This window comes from Polypterus senegalus, chromosome 2 (genome assembly GCF_016835505.1).
Source record: "Polypterus senegalus isolate Bchr_013 chromosome 2, ASM1683550v1, whole genome shotgun sequence".
In the NCBI taxonomy this organism is placed as follows: domain Eukaryota; kingdom Metazoa; phylum Chordata; class Cladistia; order Polypteriformes; family Polypteridae; genus Polypterus; species Polypterus senegalus.
The window spans coordinates 144,988,827-144,994,826 of record NC_053155.1 but is presented as its reverse complement, the minus strand read 5'-3'; the positions used below and the strand labels follow the sequence as shown (position 1 = coordinate 144,994,826).

The 6,000-nt window shown below is 42.7% G+C and overlaps 1 protein-coding gene across 1 annotated transcript in view; it reads left to right on the top strand.

Moving 5' to 3' along the window:
- The first annotated feature begins 5,404 nt into the window (after positions 1-5,404).
- Positions 5,405-6,000, top strand: part of asmtl (acetylserotonin O-methyltransferase-like) — a 132,137-nt gene continuing 131,541 nt past the window's right edge. The window contains exon 1 of the mRNA XM_039744760.1: positions 5,405-5,618. The gene's annotated coding sequence lies outside the window, so the exon portion shown is untranslated. The remainder of the gene's footprint in view (positions 5,619-6,000) is intronic.

Genomic DNA, 6,000 nt, shown 5'->3' with positions numbered 1-6,000 from the left:
AGTGCTGTAGATAGATAGATAGATAGATAGATAGATAGATAGATAGATAGTGTCAGGGATGCCAGGGGCCATGACCCGGCCGGGACGCCAGGAGGGACCGGAAGAGAGTCAGAGCCCGCCTGGATCACGTGGGTTTGCCTTCCGGGTGCTTTGGGGGCCACGGGTCAAGGGCATGGAAGCCTTTCCCTGTAGGGGCCCGTGGTCACCACCAGGAGGCACCCCAGTGCCTTGGGGACCTGTTGTGGCGGAAGTGCTGGGGGGAAGATTTATAACGGCGCCCGGAGAGCAGCCGGGAGGACAACCGGCACTTCCGCCACGCTGGGGCGTGGCCAACGGAGGAATGCCGGGAACACCAGGTGCTCATCCGGGTCATCTATAAAAGGGGCCGTCTCCATTCATTTGAGGCTGGAGTCGGGTGGAAGGAGGACGAAGCAAGAGGAGTGTGGAGGCGGCCGAAGAAAGGCATTTGTGGCCAGGACTGTTTGGGGTACTGTGCACTGAACTGGGTCTTTGTGACCATTATTTGGGGTCTGGGTGACCAATTAACTGTAAATATTGTAAATGAACGTGTGGTGGTTTGTGCAAAACAAGATGTCTGCCTGTCTGTGCCCGGGCCAGGTTCACAATAGATAGATAGATACTTAGTGTAGGTGTTGTGGAAGCAACCGGATAGGGAAAAATAGAATGTGGTCTAATTTTGTATTTAAAAAACAGATGGTGTACTTTCAAGTTTACAGTATCTATACCTTTTAATAATAAAATCTCCTCTCAGAATTTCACCCTATAAATGTGTAATCACCTGCATCAAAAACCCTGATTAGAGACTACTCAGAAATTCTTTGTGGATTAAATGGTATAAAATGCAATTTGTGGATTTTGAGATCAAGCAATAAAATAATTTTGACTGTGGCCTTTAGCTTCCCGGTATGCATCCTATCTATCTATCTATCTATCTATCTATCTATCTATCTATCTATCTATCTATCTATCTATCTATCTATCTATCTATCTATCGTAACACAGAAACACAAACCACATAAAAGGACAGGATGTGATTTATATTTTGTTAATGTTGAAACAGTAAAAGAGAATTCATGTCTTTACCACTTCATTATTTTTCTTAACTTGTTCACTGAAGTCAATTTGCATTCATTTGGTCTTCCTAATTCTTTCCAGAATCTACATGGGTGTGGTACCATCTATTAATTTTTGGGTAATGGCTCTGACCATGAGTGAATAAGTAACAAGAGTTATTATGACACCAATACTGCAAATTCGTCTCCCTGGAGGAAAAGTTACACAATGCCTTTTTATTTCTGTGTCAGTCACCTGTTCTGTACATTGGTACTGATGGGACTCTTTTTTGCAATCGGTGTTTCTTTCTGGTAATATTACAACATCCTGTATGTACAGTGTGTGTGTGTTTATATATAGAGTATATGCTAGCTGTGTAAACCTGTGCTGTAAAATGCCTGGGGTCCTAGAAACTATTGAAATCGTCACAAACAAAATAGAAATTTAGAGATGTCGGGTAATTGAAAGGAACTACTCTGAGCATCTCTCTCATAGGAGGATTTTTTTTGCCGATGTGCTCGCCTCGCTTGTGTATTAGCGGTGGGAGGAAAAGTAAAAGGGATACTGTTTTGCCGATGTTAGCAACTAAGCGGCTTTGTCTTTCTTCTGAGGTTTCGTATTGCTGATGTGCTGGCCTCACTTTTGTTATCAATGCCTCCTCTCATACTTCACAGACTGCAAATGTTGCATTTTGAAATAGTGGATTCAAAAAGATGCCAAACCCATCCTATTCTCCAAAGATGTATATATTTATATGAGGGGCGTTCAAAATTGGGCATTAAAAAGTTGGTACGACACTGGAAAATTTGCATCGCAAGTGAAAGTGACTATGTAGAAAAGTGATGCAATTTGTTTTTGAAAAAAAAAAATAAATATATATATATATATTGCTCAAAAAAATTAAAGGAACACTTTAATCAGTGTATAACATCAAGTCAAGGAAACTTCTGGGGTATTGATCTGGTCAATTAAGTAGCAAAGGGGTTGCTAATCAGTTTAAGCTGTTGAAATTAACAACAGGTGCACTAGTGTGGTGACAATGAGATGGCCCCCAAAACAGGAATGGTTTAACATGTGGAGGCCACTGACATTTTTCCCTCCTCATCTTTTCGGTCTGTTTTTTCACTAGTTTTTCATTTGGCTATGGTCAGTGTCACTACTGCCATGGAGAATGTTATGCTGCCTGTAACATCATTCAGTGTGACCAGTTTGGTGATGGGTTAAGTGATGGTCTGGGGAGGCATTTCCATGGAGGGATGCACAGATCTCTACAGGCACCTTGACTGCCATTAGGTATCAGGATGAAATCCTTGGACCCACTGTCAGACCCTGTGCTTGTGCAATCCTCCAGGACACCATCTGTCGTCTCATTAGGAGCATGCCCCAACATTGTCAGGCATGCATACAAGCATGTGGGGGCCGTACAAACTACTGAGTATGATTTTGAGTTGTTACAATGAAATTTCAGCAAAATGGACTAGCCTTCCACATTATTTTTTCACTTTGTTATTTTTGGGGTGTCTTTGAATTCATCCCTCTGTAGGCTGATAATTTTTATTTCCATCAAATGATGTGGCATTCTTTCGTTTATAACATATTACCCAGTCCATATCAGTATAGATATCCAGCAGGATTTTTTCCCATTGAGATCTGATGTGTTTTCAAAGTGTTCCTATTGACAAGGGCCACATTGTAATGGGTAAATGATTGGGTCAGAACATCCCCAGAACAGGAGGTCTTGTAAGGTGTTCCCTGTATGCAGTGGTTTGTCCCTAACAAAAGTGGTCCTGTGACGATGCGGGATTTGGCTCCACGCTCCCATCGCTATGCAGGAGCCCTTCATCCCAACACCGTTGGTAATGTCACCGATGAGCTAGACAGTTGAGGCAATAAACAATTGAGCAAGGGGATGGTGAAAAAAAGTGCAAAAGTGCTTTTATTAAAAAGACAATCAAAACCAGTGTTCAAATAAAAAGTGCAGTGATCCAAAGTCTTATAAATAAATAATCCATAAAAGAAATGTGGAGGTTAAAAACAATAGATAAAACAATCCTTTAAAAAACGAGGTTAAAACGTTCCTTAGGAAGCAGTCTTTAAAAAAAAACTTCTTCTGTGCTAGCGTCTCACCTGCTTATCCCGCTTGGGCTTAGCAGCAGGTGAGACACTCTCTGCAGCTGCCCTCCTCAACTCACACACACACGAGACTGGAGACCTCCCGATCCCTGGCTTCGGTCTGGCACTTATCCCAGTCCTGAGACTTGGTTCCCACCAACGGCCAGGTCGCTCACGTTGGGGACTCTACCACCAAGCCTCCCGACTCCCGCTGCCTTTCCACCCTTCTGCGGGCAGTCGCCTTTGTCCGGTCACTCCCGCTACCTGTTTGCTCAGCGGGAGCGACATCAACTACAACCCCTGGGTGTAGGCCTAACACCCAGGCTTCCTCGCAGCTGCCCACGAGCGCTCGTTCGCTTGCCCACACCTTCCTTGTCTCTCTCACCGACTTGCTTCCTCGCTCCCTATAACCTCTGTTCTCTTTGTTTTTCGCTCTCTTTTCCTGATCTCTCCCAACCGACTCTCGCTTCTTTTATACAGCGAGGGGCCATAGCAGCTGCAGCACATTAACCACGGGAACAATCACAGATGTGGGCAGTCCCTCACCTGTGCACTCGGTGAGAAACGCCCACCGCAGATTGCCCCGTGGCTTGCTATGGCCCAACGCCCCCTCACTAAGCCAAGAGCGCGGTGATTATTTATTTAAAAAACGGCCTTTGCTAAGCGAGCTGTGGACCCATAACACCACAGGTCCAAGGAAGGATAACTGGTGAACCGATGACAGAGTCATGGGGCCCAAGGATTATTGATGCAAATGGGGAGTGAAAGCAAACCCATCTTCTCTGATCCCACAGAAGAACTGCTGTAGCACAAATTTCTGAAAAACTTAATGCACAGTGTATCACAACCTGTTGGAAATGGGGCTGCATAGCCACTGACTGGACAGAGTGCTCATGCTGAGCCATATCCATCTCTGGAGGTGCCTAAACAATGGGTACCTGAACATCAGAATTAGACTATGGAGCAATGGAAGAAGGTGGTCTAATCACATTTTCTTTTAGATCATGTTGACAGCCGGGTGTGTGTGTATGTTGTTTACCTGGGAAAGAAATGGCAGTAGGATGCTCCGTGCATCATTGGTTTGAGGAAAATGACAAACAGTTTAATGTGCTTATAGCTTTCAAAATCCCCCAGATCTCAATCCGATCAAGCATCTGTGGGATGTACTATAAAAACAAGTCCGATCCGTGGAGGCCTCACATTTCATCTTACAGGACTTAAAGGATCTGCTGGTGCCAGATAACATAGGACACCTACAGAGGTGTTGTGGAATTCATTCCGCAATGGGTCAGAGCTGTTTTGGCGGCATGAGGGGGACCTACACAATACTAAGTTTGATGCTGCTGGGACAGGCTCTGGCTGCCTGCACACTGTTCATACATAGGGTCTAATTAATATCCACTGTTAGTTTTCAAGATATCTGGCTGCCTTTACTTTCAGTGTCTTAGAATTACACATACAGTAGCCACTTCAACGATACTGCCATTCAGAAAACATTCTATAGTCTGTGGTTAAACATTTCTCTGTATCTCCATAATTATTTCATATTTTTCCATAAATTTATAAAACTGAAGTGAAGGAATCCCCTCATTTGGTACTTTACTATAGCCTGCTGCTAGGAATTTGAAGTATGTAGGTAATGTGAAGTAAGTTGCCTATGTCTCTTTAACTTCAAATCCATGTATAATCTGGTATAACTCCAGTCAATCTCCAATCCTAAAATGACTCTGATGATACGTTTGGAAAGGAGACATAACTGCTTTGTAAACACATTTTATTTTAAGTAAAGAAATACAGCCTGACTAAAAGTACCAAGCATATCAGATTGCAATTATATGGCTGAGCTGCACAGAAACTTGTAAATGAAGCAAGTCACAGAGGTACCTGTAAATATGGCATGAAACATACATTTATTATTTAATGATCATCAGGATTTTATAGTTTTAATAATTCATACAAAAGTTCCCCTGTAGCCACTTTACATAAACAGAATGATATAATCTTCAGACATTCGTGTAGCAATGCACATTTTTACTCTATTTGTCAATGTTGATTTAACCCCAAATAATTTACTGTCTGCTCAACTGCTGTCCTTGCTACTGACAAATTCTCGGAAATACGCTGAATCGACTTTGGCAAGTGCATGGGGCTACAGTGTCAAGTGAAATGATTTGTGTGCCTTTCAGGCAAACAGCAACAACGAGGGCATCCGGTGGTTTGGCTGTACTTTTCACTCCTGAAAACTTTAGAATGTGTGCGAAGCTGAGCTGCGCAGCTAGTTAACCCTTTTGAATTCACCAACACACATCACGACACGTGGAGAGACCTGCTGCACAATGCACATGCGCAGTGTGACACTCTTCTGCTTGCGCCTGCCCACTGAATCGTAGCGGTAACCCTGAACAGACGGAAGTGGCTCGGGTGAGATATAGGTACAGTACAGCTTTGTTTATGTCTGTCATATTTTGAGATACTGATATAAAAATGTTAAAAGGGAGGATCATGAGTTGAACCAAACATGCATATCGCAACTTTAAGGGGTTTTGGTTTTTAACGCCTGCTGACGTTAAACTGTGTACTGCAGTTATGCACGTGGAACGTGTTCTTTATTAGTTATTTAGAAGTTTAAATTAGTGGGGTTTAGAAATATCCCTGTGATTAGACGCCTACATTAACATTTTCATTGTAGCAATTAAACATATCGTATAGAAGTGATGTACAATTAGTGTAACGTTTACATGTAAATTGTTATTGCAGGATGAAGACTTGAAAGTGTTATTTTCATTTGTATTGATTGCTACGTACTGTAGATAT